This window comes from Puma concolor, chromosome D3 (assembly GCF_028749965.1).
Source record: "Puma concolor isolate L17-30 chromosome D3, mPumCon1.1.hap2, whole genome shotgun sequence".
NCBI classification, from domain to species: domain Eukaryota; kingdom Metazoa; phylum Chordata; class Mammalia; order Carnivora; family Felidae; genus Puma; species Puma concolor.
Genome location: NC_141678.1, coordinates 38,864,883 through 38,878,039, shown reverse-complemented (window position 1 = coordinate 38,878,039; position 13,157 = coordinate 38,864,883). Strand labels below are relative to the sequence as shown.

Sequence of the window (13,157 nt, the reverse complement as noted above, 5' to 3'; positions counted from 1 at the left end):
CCAGCATACCACACAGAATTCCTAATATGGTAAGAGGCAACGAAACCAAAACACACACACAAAAAAACAACAAAACAATAACAAAAAACCAAAAAAAAAAAAACCAAAACAGAGCAACCCCGTCCCATAGACTATACTTGCTACCGAAGGACAAATAAAGGATGATCTGAATTTGTAAGGACACTTAAAATAAAACTGAACATAAAGAAGCCTCTTCAAATACATCGCTCAGAGTCGCCAGATAAGAAATCAGAAAACACAGGGGCGCCTGGGTGGCTCAGTCGGTTAAGCGTCCGACTTCGGCTCAGGTCATGATCTCGCGGTCCGTGGGTTCGAGCCCCGCGTCGGGCTCTGTGCTGACAGCTCAGAGCCTGGAGCCTGTTTCATATTCTGTGTCTCCCTCTTTCTCTGACCCTTCCCTGTTCATGCTCTGTCTCTCTCTGTCTCAGAAATAAATAAATGTTAAAAAAAAAAAGAAATCAGAAAACACAGTGAGTTGAGGCTCATTAGAACTAGAAAGAATGTTCCACGCCAACTTCCAAAGGGACTAGACATGAAGGAAGAACAGAGTGATGTCGTCAGGCCCCTTCCATAATGGACTCTCCTGCATAATTTGAGAGAGTTCATTACTGAGGCCAAGGAACACTACCTCCTTGCTTGCCGTAAAATGTGAGTCAGTGCAGGATAAGAGACTGGCACCGAAAGCCAGAAATGGAGTGCGTATAATTATTTTAGAACACACTCAGGCTTGTTAAACACCTCCTGATTTCTGACCATAGTAATAGCACCTTAGCTACATCTTCTGTCTCCTCTCAGCAGGTTCAAGCTGTGCAGTATGAGAAAAAGCAAATTTCCTGTTTTCCAGGTCATTTCTCAATCTTGACAAGCTTCTAGGTGAGTGGTTTTGTCGTTGTTGTTATTTAAGACTGAACTTTGTTTTAGGGCGATTTTAGGTACACAGCAAAGTCGAGGGAAATGTTTTCCCACGTCCTTCCTGCCCCCCACACGCACAGCCACCCCCACTATCAACAGTACCCACAAGAATGGCATGGTTGTTACAATCAATGAACCTACACGGATTCGTTATTATCACCCAGTCCGTAGATTACATTGGGTTTCACTCTTGGTGTTGTACTTCCTATGGGTTTGGACAAATGTGTACTGACAAGTATCCACCATTAGGTGCCCTGCAGAGTACTTTCACTGCCCTAAAAATCCTGTGTGCTCTCTGCCTGTTCATCTCTCTATGTGCCCCTCACCCCACCCCAACCTCTGGAAACCACTAGTCTTTTATTATCCCATAATTTTGCCTTTTCCAGAATCTCATATCATCAGAACCATACTGTATGTAGCCCTTCAGACCGGCTCCTTTCACTTAGAAACATGCATTTAAGGCTTCTCCAAGTCTCCAAGTCTCCATGTCTCTTCGTGGCTCTTTCCATAGCACTGAGTAAGATTCCATTGTCTGGATTACAACACAGTTTACTTACCCATTCACCTACTGAAGGATAAAAGCAAATCTCTAAGCAGTGTAAAGGCTATGATCCCATTTTTATATTAAAAAGCCTCCACTCTACAGAGTGTTTTTATTTAAATTCTTCTAGGCAAAGCCTAGAGGTATACACTTTATACTTTATGGGGTGGAAGTGTATCAAGTTAGGGAAGCTTTCAAATCTGCTAGCACTATAGGTCCAACAGGGTCCCTGGCACCTGTAAGCATTTAACATCCACCCCTGGCCATTCGCAGTCACCCCCTGAGCTCTGGTTTGCAAATGAGAAAACTGAGAACACTTAGGGGATGTGCAAACAAATGGCAAAGCCAAGATGTCACAGGCTGTCGCTATTACAGGTTGCTTCCCAAAGTTTAATCCCCTTAGGCTCCAAATTCAATTCTTTACAGAATCAACTGTGAAAGCTTATCCTACTGTACAACAATCTTGAGGTCTGATTTGACTGTTTCATGGTACTTCCACAGATATTCATGTGTGCAATTTTTAGGACATCTACACATTATGAGTTTTTGTTTTTTTTTAAATTTTTAAGTGTGTTTATTCAGAGAGAGAGAGAGAGAGAGGGAGAGAGGGACAGAGGGAGAGACCATGCACAAGTGGGAAAGAGGCAGAGAGAGAAGGAGAGAGAATCCCAAGCAGGCTCTGCACTGTCAGTCCAAAGCCCGATGTGGGACTTGAACTCTCGAACCATGAGATCGTGACCTGGGCCAAAGTCAGATGCTTAACCGAATGAGCCACCCAGGTGCCTCCATATTATGAGTTTCAGAAACACACTTCTATTTTTTATTTTTTTTAAAAAAATTTTTAATGTAATGTTTATTTGAGAGAGAGAGAGCACGAGCAGGGGACAGGCAGAGACAGAGAGGGAGACACAGAATCCGAAGCAGGCTCCAGGCTCTGAGCTCTCAGCACAGAGCCCGATGTGGGGCTTGAAATCACGAGCCATCAGATCACGACCTGAGCCGAAGTCAGTTGCTCAACTGACTGAGCCAGCCAGGCGCCCCCATAAACGCACTTTTAAAAGCCTGCCTACAAGTGATCCTTTTAACTGAAGTATTAAATGCTAGTTCTGCTACTCAGTGCATGCATTGAAAGTACAACTACAGTTCAACATTTCTACTAGGCTGTCTGTAAAGAACCTGAATATTTTGAGTAGCACAGCATCAACACTGAGAGGCCAAGTTTCTTAGCCAAAGTCCCTGGCTATTTAAAAAAATTAAAAAATAGGTCAAAGCTGAATCTAAGTTTTCAATTCATAAAAGAATTTTAAATTTTTTTTTTTCAACGTTTTATTTATTTTTGGGACAGAGAGAGACAGAGCATGAACGGGGGAGGGGCAGAGAGAGAGGGAGACACAGAATCTGAAACAGGCTCCAGGCTCTGAGCCATCAGCCCAGAGCCTGACGCCGGGCTCGAACTCACGGACCGTGGGATCGTGACCTGGCTGAAGTCGGACGCTTAACCGACTGCACCACCCAGGAGCCCCTCATATAAGAATTTTAAAATGGCCCCCCTATTTATTATTGGTGCGACTTGCACTGGACTGAGCGTGTCTATCTGATCTGGAAAACTTGAGAGAAGGCGTAAATGTAAGAAAAAATATAAAACTCTGGCAAGAATGATGAACAATTTATTCTTCATGTACTGATAGCCCCAAATGAGACTCACACTCAAAGCTGAATGCACTACTGGCCTTGAAAGAGGTGCCAAACTTGGCTGCTGTAATTTATTAATTGTGGCTGCCATAAATATTAGCCACAGGATATGTCACTAACAAAAATATGCAGTTGTTCCATATCACTATGAAACGTTTTAGCAGAGCTTTCGCCCCTCTTTCATCATGCTTCCTGTCTCCTGCTGAATTATTTAATCGCCATACCCAAACAGCAAATGTGAATGAGCTGACATACTATGAGATTTCTCCCCTTTCCCTCTGCTACAAAAATTAACAAGATCATAGTCATAATAAATGACAAAAAGGCGTTTACTTACAAATACAACTTAATTTTCCTTTTGGGTTAAAAATACTCTTCAAAGTAACATGGAAGCATGTCGGCCTACCTTCACATGCAAATTGGACACAGAACCACAACGCCTGTGTGCCAGCCAAAACCTGAAACCAAGTACTGCCTGAGCAGGTGCTTCCTTTTTCGACTATATGTCATACTGACTGGATCAGTGAGCAGATGCCAGGAGTCAAGTGAAAACTACTTCTTTGTGAATATTTTATCCTGTCCCTACAGTAAGGCCTCCATTATCATTCTGTACTCCAGTCTTCCCTGACCCCACTTCTATATTTTGCTGGACATCTGCATGGGTGCGCGCGCACGCACACACACACACACACACACACACACACACACACACACACACACACCATCCATCCATACTGGAGGCAGGGACTGAACTAGAGTTCACGTTCTCCTCCTACTAGAAGAAACTGGGATTCTACTGGACTTCACTTCTGGATTGAAAAAGAGGCCACAGGTGCTGTTCTTAGATCTCTGACCTTGGAAACAAAGTCAAAAGACACCTGCTGAAACAAGCTAATGAAAAAAAAGTGATATCAAAATCAAGAGACTATCACCCCACGCAGAAACGGTCCCAGGTTATTACCCATCTAATGAAAAGATTTTCTAATCTTATGGCTGATACCAAGAGTCTCCCTCCTAAACTTTCTTTAGGGCCGAGAGTATTTCTATGAAAAGAAAGGCATCAATTTAAGTGCTAACTAAGGGGAGATGAGCTATAATCTTGAAAATTATAACCTGTCTTTCATGGGGGAAATGCTGTAATTATAAAATGAACTGGCAATTGATCAGGAAAGTTGAAACAAAAAAAAAATCACAGGATAATGAAAACTGCTGCTCTCTGGGGGATGGCTAGGGTCTTCAGTTTAAACTGGCCTTTCCACTTGGAGCTGGACCATGGCAGCTGTAGAACTTGCCTAAAATTATTCTGTATGAAGGCAAAGAGCTGAGCCAAGCCTGAACCCTGTTCCATGTACCAGTTTCAAGAGCTTCTGTATTAGTTTCCTCTTCTTATTCAAAATGAAACAATGTTGCTTCTTAAGTTCTACTCTTCACATAGTATCTTATCTCGTGATCCCTATGACCAGATTAGTATAACCAGAAGCAAAGACTTGACAACCACTTTTAGAAATTAGGTTTAAGAAGTTTTAAAAGAATGGCATTCTTTCCATTGGCTTAACCTGTCCCTCTTGGACAGGATCTGCTTACAACCTCAGAGCCCTTTTGTTCCCAGGGAGGCCTGATTAACCCACTCCAGGCTTAGAGTCAAGCTGCCGGTTTATTAAAAGGAGACATTTTTTAGAGCGTCTACGGCAGATGTACTTCAAGGAGGTTTCAAAGCTCTCCAGCCACCAGCAGAGGGGAGGGAAGGAGAGAGAAAAGGAAGAGCCACTCTGGTGGTCTTACTTACCCCCAAATTACATAAACTACAAAATTTAGAAAAAGTGATCAATTTTGATGTCAAAGGCATACAGAATTACCAGTAAAGGAGATATTCAAGAATCTAATATATTATTAATTTGAAAAGTAGGTCTTCCTCCTTCTTCTCTTTTCATCGCACTATTTCACAAACCCAAGCTGGACATAAATACTCTGTTTCGATTTGCTCCTTCTGCAAAGACTTGGAATGTTTCTGGAGCTATAGTAATGAGACCTCTGAAGCAGAGGGCAGGAGATCTGGGTTCTAGTCCTTCCCTACTGGTTCCAGGCTGTGTTTCCTCACATTAACTGCTCTGGGTCTATTTCCTCATCAGTGAGAGGAGACAGAAGACAAAGTCATTTCCAATGTCCCTTCCAGACTTAAGACTGTGGGACTCTATGAGTAAGACAGTCCTCTGTCGAAGCCTCAAGTCTTACTCACTTAGTTTTCAGTGCCTAGAATATAATAGGTCCTCAAGAAATACTTCATACTGGGGCGCCTGGGTGGCTCAGTCGGTTAAGCATCCGACTTCAGCTCAGGTCACGATCTCACGGTCCATGAGTTCAAGCCCCGCGTCGGGCTCTGGGCAGATGGCCCAGAGCCTGGAGCCTGCTTCCGATTCTGTGTCTCCCTCTCTCTCTGCTCCTCCCCCGTTCATGCTCTGTCTCTCTCTGTCTCAAAAATAAATAAACGTTAAAAAAAAAAAATTAAAAAAAAAATACTTCGTAGGAAAGCCTCTGCAAAATTAGTAAAACTCCCTGGGGAAGATTGTGCACACAGTGTGACGTTACTTCCACAGATTGAAATCGTTGTAAACACAAAAAAAGAATTTGCATTAAGGCAAATGTTAATTAAAACTCAAATGATTAACTTTCTCGTTGGGCCTACTCTGTACAATCTGATCAACGCATTCTGGCAAATGCAAGGATTTTAACGAGGTGTCTGGTGGAGACAATGTCTTAAGCGATGTTTTGAAGCTGTGACATAGGTCCACTGCTAGGAAGGAGCCTGGTGCACTGGGGCCACAGAGCCAGCTCAGCCCATATGAATGGGAGGCTGTGGTCACCACACAAGCTACTGCCATGCTGGGAGACTCTTGCTGAGGAGGGAAACGGGGACTGTCTTGGTCTAACATAGGGAAGCAATTCCTTGGCTTTCAGGGCCAGGACTGAGTTATGGGGGGCCTAAACTGGCACCTAATAGGTGGAAGCAGAATAGGTGCCAGGTGGGATGGCTGCGGGTCTGTCACACCCAAGAATGGCACTTACACTCACAGGTATTCCTTCTTTTATGTGGTCTTTCCCTAAATCTCAAGTTAAGCCTAAAGGCCAGGGTGCTATGGGGAATTACTTCTGAAGCAGCAGCAGAGAGAGCACCCCCTCCCCTGAGCCCAAAGAAAGGGGTCCGTGGCCAACCCGCCATCTCAGAAGGGTCTGCGACAAGAAGGTCACACAAAGAGTAAAGGAATTTAAAAGATTTTGTCCAGAGCACACATGACAACTCTCAGAGATAAAAGTGGGGAAGATTCTGAAGGAGGTGACATCTAAGCAAGTAAACCAGATACAAACAGCATGAAATATAACCTGAAGTTTGAATCGCAGGACGGTGAGAGGTAGAAAACCGAGGATTAGTTTTCAACCTGAAAGACCACGCACGCCCTTCACTAAGCAATCGGGTAATGACCATCTCTGAAAATCAAGCACCCTATGGTAAGTAAGCAGCACGAAATAAACAAGACCGCTCTCCGGAGCAGGGGACCACGTGCCAGTGAAAAGTGCGACTCCCACCTGCCTGCCAGCAGAACAGGCAAGTTCACGTCAACAACTCAGCAACAGGAAGCGGTGGGACAACACCGTGGGGACATGAAGGGCGCTGGCGCGGGGGACGGTAAGGGGAAAGAGCAAACCTAGTGTTCCCGCAGCACATGGTCAGACTCCTGACATCCGCAGAACAAATCGCCTGCCAGGCCTTAACTCCACGTGACCATCGGCAGCAAAGCAACAAGAATCCTCAGTGATTGTACCTTTGCTAGGGCTTTGACCACCCAACATGCACAGACGCTCAGGTTCCAAAATTCAGGCAGCTTCCAAACCACCACCACCTGGTCCGGGGACCGGTTCTACGTTTTCACATTTATACTCCTTATTTTTTTTTTTTTTTAATGCTTTTATTTATTTGTTTAGAGAGAAAGAGAGACAGAGCTCAAGCGGGGGGAGGAACAGAGAGAGGGAGACACAGAATCCGAGGCAGGCTCCAGGCTCCGAGCCATCAGCACAGAGCCCGATGCGCAGTTTGGACCCACGAACTGTGAGATCATGACCTGAGCTGAAGTCAGACGCTTAACGGACCGAGCCACCCAGGCGCCCCTATACTCCTAATTTTAAACTTAATAAAGTGTTGAACAGATCACTGTCTACACTCATGACAGACTATGAGAGTTTATTATTTTTTTTTTAATGAAAACCAGGAGAAAAGATTTAACAACTTGAGTAAAAAGTGTTCATTTTTCTTAGCCAAGCCTTAATGAGGACAAATCTGAACACCTTGGAAACACTCAGTACTGGCTCTGTCTGGTGAACGAGAGGGTGTGTGGTAACGAGCCTTGTAGGTAAGTGTTCCCATAGCTGCACCAAAGAGTCGTCACATGAGAAAACCAAGTTAATTAAAGTCCTTCCATCCCTGGGAGTCCCCAGGGGCATCGATCTTCAAGCAGGGGAGCTGCCGTGCTGTACAGGACACAGTGACAGCACATGACAGATGGCATGATGTGGTCAGGCAGTCAGCTGAGCAGAGACCCACTGAGAGGTTAAATCAGAATTTATGCAACTACACAGACTCAAACACCCTGTGACTTATGCAGCATCGAATGAACAGTACTCGCACTGGTTTGGCAAACATCCTTCTTTTCTACTTTTTACAGTTAATTACTTCTTACAATCCACGAAAAGCAACAGGTGCCCTAATCGACTCTTTTGGATTATGACAATTCTATGTGCCCTCCAGTCGAGGACCCCCAAAGGTACTGTCAGGTATTTTAGTCGCATAACCTACAGCAACTGGAAGATTCAGACACTGATTGTTTTTCCAACCAAATCCCAGTAAGTGAAAATACGAAACAGAAGAATGGCTTGGACAGGGGCGCCTGGGTGGCGCAGTCGGTTAAGCGTCCGACTTCAGCCAGGTCACGATCTCACGGTCCGTGAGTTCGAGCCCCGCGTCAGGCTCTGGGCTGATGGCTCAGAGCCTGGAGCCTGTTTCCGATTCTGTGTCTCCCTTTCTCTCTCTGCCCCTCCCCCGTTCATGCTCTGTCTCTCTCTGTCCCAAAAATAAATAAACGTTGAAAAAAAAAAAAAAAAAAAAAAAAGAATGGCTTGGACAGTTACTGAATCATGGGCAAGACAGAGCATTTGAAAGTTTTTCACACATTCCTTTCCTGACCAATAGTTAGAGGGTAACAGAAAGCACATTTAGGATATGGAGCCATAAATAGTCTTACCCTCTCTGGCTCCTCAGAAGCATCTCTGGATGGCAGCAAGAAATGCTTGTTGGAGCAAACTGCCCCATTTCTGTGTTTGCTTGTGATTCTGAGCCATCCTGGCGTGACCCGAGTGATACTCAGGCATGGAGCCCATTCAACCAGTGGCCCTCTAGACAGAGGGGGGCAGGCTTTTACAGTTTCAGCGTCGCGCCTAAGTAGTCCCCTTTGATCTGCCCCAATCTGGATAGAAATCGCTCCCTCCAGTGTGGCTGATTCCCTGGCAGTTTCCCCTGGAGGTGCCAGCCCTGTGTGGATTTAACTGGGCCCGGAAGCACTAGGTGTCCCCTTACCGTCGGGCCAGCAGCGTTTACAGCTGAAGTGGACTAAGCTGCGGTTTCCCATGCATAGACAGCAGGGTCCTTGTAAGTCACACCTGCAAGGTAAACCCCGTGGAGCTTCTGCAGTGACGCACTAGACTCCTCCAGCCATCGGCTTTCTTGTGGAGAACCCAACTACACCATAAAATGGTGTCAACGTCTTACACATGCGGAGGCAAACTCGTATTATGAAATACGGACTCAAATTTCAGACCATGTCTGACTTTCCTAAAACCAAGTCAGACGCTATCAGAATGGCGCCCAAACAAGAGAAAACATTTCTAACTGGATGGTCACTGGGAAATACATCGTGCGCCCGTCAGTCAGACTCAGATGACTCTGCACGACACAGAAGCAATGGGACGAAAGCGGGGTGAGCGCTATTTCCTTCACCGCATGTGACGGGGGTATTTTTATTTTCTCTTTTAAAATTTATGTCTGGGAAATAAACAGCCGTTGTGAGAGTAAATTGGCTACAGGAAGTTACTTGTGTTCTCTGATGGTCCAAGAAAAATGGGAAGGTAATGGCTATTAGTATTTATTCTGTCGGCGTACATGAAAATAGGGTTAGCATGTAAACATTTCCCAACATAGATACCAAGTTGCTTAAAAGGCCTTTTATTATAAGATCTGTTCTTGTATTTTACTAGGAGTAATGTTTTTAAATATATTTTAGGTAATCAAGATTTAAGAGTTTGAAAAAATTATTAATAGTCAAATGGAAAAACACCAAATGCTGCAATGACCTAAGACTACTCTTTTTTTTTTAAACTTTTTTTTAACGTTTATTTATTTTTGAGACAGAGAGAGACAGAGCATGAATGGGAGAGGGTCAGAGAGAGAGGGAGACCTAGAATCCGAAGCAGGCTCCAGGCTCTGAGCGGTCAGCACAGAGCCCGACGCGGGGCTCGAACTCACGGACCGCGGGATTGTGACCTGAGCCGAAGTCGGACGCTTAACCGACTGAGCCACCCAGGCGCCCCGACCTAAGACTACTCTTGAGGAAAATAGGAGAAAGCCAGCACAACTGAAAAAGGTTTCCATCTAACCACAAGGAGGCAGGAGTTGAAGACCACTACAGCACTGGGGGGGAGAGGGGAAATGCTACCTTGTGGTTTCGAAGGAAAAGAGAACAGGGCCAGGGTATTCTAAGATGGGAGTGTGTATGTGTGTGCATGTGAGTGTACTCACGGGGGTCCTTTATATGTGAGTATATAGTCTCGTGATAAAGTCATGGCAGAGGTGAGCCTTGTTGAGTTTTATGGTAAAGTAATGAAGGCTTTAAATAAGCCATGGGGGAAAACACTTAGGCATCGAGATTTCAGTAAAATAAAACGCTTTTCTTGATGCCGTATTAAATGCAAAAAAAAAAAAAAAAAGTTATGCCTGTTATTGTCTCCTGTGTCCTGTTCTTTTAAATTTTTTTTTTTTTTTAACATTTATTTATTTTTGAAAGAGACAGAGACAGAGCATGAGCAGGGGAGGGGCAGAGAGAGAGGGAGACACAAAATCCGAAGCAGGCTCCAGGCTCTGAGCTGTCCGCACAGAGCCCGACGTGGGGCTCGAACTCACAAGCCGTGAGATCATGACCTGAGCCGATGTCGGACGCTTAACCAACTGAGCCACCCAGGCGCCCCATTCTGCGTCCTGTTCTTAATTCACCTGAAACTCTATGTGTTAGGTACAGGGATTTAGGGAAGCAATTCTGCTTTTTTTAAAATTTTTTCTTTAACGTTTATTTATTTTTGAGACAGAGAGAGACAGAGCATGAACGGGGGGAGGGTCAGAGAGAAGGAGACACAGAATCTGAAACAGTCTCCAGGCTCTGAGCTGTCAGCACAGAGCCTGAACGGGGCTCGAACTCACGGACCGCGAGATCATGACCTGAACCAAAGTTGGACGCTCAACCGACTGAGCCACCCAGGCGCCCCAACAATTCTGCTTTTTCAATTCAGATTTTTGTGTGTCTCTTCTCTCCAGGAGTCTGAGAGTAGTAAGAGGTACTGGGAGTTATCTGGTCTGAGACCACATCTGAGGAGCTGATGGTTTCCATAAATGCACCTACAGGTTCTGCTGGAATCCTAATGCAGAACATAGATCACAAGGTTGACAACAATAATTTAAAACATGCGTTTTCTGTTTACTTAAAAATTGGACTTCCTGTAACTTCTAATTTAGTTCTGCTCTCTATACTTTAAAAAATATCTGCGTGTTATGACAGACATTCAACGCCAACTTTTCCGAGTAACTCAAAGTCGCTATCCTGTCCCCTCCAAATCTAGAAGGAGACATGTGGAAATGTTTTGTTTCTTCAATGCATTCTATTTCTCTAATCATTCTTCATGAGAAGAGGTTTCCAGATCCCTCACCATCCTGTAACTCTCTGCTGAATAAGCTCAGTTCAGAGTTCACGGTTTCTCTCAAGAACATGCCACGTTGCAGAAAGTGTTCAAACTAAGTATCTACCTTAATCTTCTCAATAATGGCTTTTTGAGGCAAGTATTTTCACCTCCTTTTTTTCCGGTCAACTGAAGCACAGAAAGCTTGAGTTCCTTGAAATCACACAGGTTACAAGTAGACAAATCTATTTTCACACCCGGGTCTGGTGGCTCCAACAAATGCTATCCTGCACGGGCTAATCGACAAGACACTGCGGACAGGATCTCTCCTGCCCAGGAAGAGGGGGCTGCCAGCCACATTTGGCAAACCACACGCTGCACTTAAACAGAAACAACCATGACCGCACGGATGTTTCTGACAGCTACACCACGCAACTGGTTAATGCCGAGTTTGTAATCGACTTAAACCCAAAGGTAAGTTTCACCCAAACTGTTACGAAGTCTGAACACCCCCTTCCTCCAACACATTTCCATTTTGCATCTGATCCCTCAAAACAAAGTTTGACCTGTTTCTTTGCTTTAGTGTCACACACTGTCTGCTTCATGAGAAGCCTGCATTCTGACACACAGGCCATTAGTCACTTTTAAAGGCCTGCGTCACTTGAAAAGAATAGTTCAGGGGCGCCTGGGTGGCTCAGTATGTTACGTGTCCGACTTCGGCTCAGGTCATGATCTTGCAGTCCGTGAGTTCGAGCTTTGCATCGGGCTCTGTGCTGACTGCTCAGAGCCTGGAGCCTGTTTCCGATTCTGTGTCTCCCTCTCTCTCTGACCCTCCCCCGTTCACGCTGTCTCAAAAATAAATAAACATTAAAAAAAAATTAAAAAAAAAGAAAAGGAAAGAATAGTTCAGCTTTGTGTGTGTGTGTGTGTGTGTGTGTATGTGTGCATGAGTGTCTTGAACCAAGACATGGATAAAAACTCAGTTTAGAGGAGAGCAAGACTGAAGGACACTTCCTTAGGGCAAGGTTTTTCAGCACCGTTTACCTATTATATTCCACGCACCTTGCCAGCCAAGTTTTATGTGCCGTCGTATCTAAAACCAAGAGGCATTTTGAATGTGCTTTTTCAACTAGAATCCTGTTGCCACCTTGAGAACCACGTCACTGATTCACAGTCCGTTTTTCTCCTTCAGCCAGTCAGCTACAAATAAGTCCACTTCACTCTGCCATATGCCCAAATCTATTTTCTCGACAAGGCTGTCAGTCCATAGTGGCCGCATTCTTTTCTACTACCAACGTCCATTGAAAAACTGAAAATATCCTGTTGGCAAAGGATTTTGTGCCCCAGAAAAAAAGAATTATTCTTAAGAACCTGTCAAATTGATAAAAAGAATTATAAAAGAGAAATAACTGACCAACAAGACCACGTCACTCAAAATGCTCACAGGGGCATTAACAGTAACACTGAATTATATCCAAAGTTAAGCACAAAATAAAAATTTTGAACTCAAAACCACAGGTTATCTGTAACACATTGGAAGCATGGGATATAAATTAAGTTTAGCAGAATGGTTAACACTTACATGTACCTCAGTCAGCCCTGCGGCATTTATCTGCCACCCCCACACAAAACTCAGTAAACTTCCTTCTAGACTCTTCTTTAGAAAGCTCTGCCTAAGATTCTCTTCTCTCTCTTTCCCTCTTGCTCTGCCCCTCCCCCACTCACACTATCTCAATATAAATAAACTGAAAAAAATAATAAATAAATAAGCAAATGAAAGAAAAGGTTAAATCTGAAATTGAATCACCTGCGGAAAGAACAAGCTGCTCCCTCCCAGCTGTGGGGGGAAGGCACTGTGGCCGGTGCACACGCACTCCCGCTCCGGTGGCCTGAGTTCACACCCTCCGTGTGTCCTCTGTGCTACACAGAGAATGCAACAAATCATCCGTCTCCACCGCTATGGACAGGTAGTGTTGTTCCCATCCGTTAACTCGATCTTGCT

At 44.5% G+C, this 13,157-nt stretch overlaps 1 protein-coding gene across 30 annotated transcripts in view; it reads right to left on the bottom strand.

Moving 5' to 3' along the window:
* The window catches only part of EPB41L3 (erythrocyte membrane protein band 4.1 like 3), a 231,838-nt gene that overhangs the window by 73,183 nt on the left and 145,498 nt on the right, over positions 1 to 13,157 (bottom strand). The gene's annotated exons all lie outside the window — the stretch shown is intronic.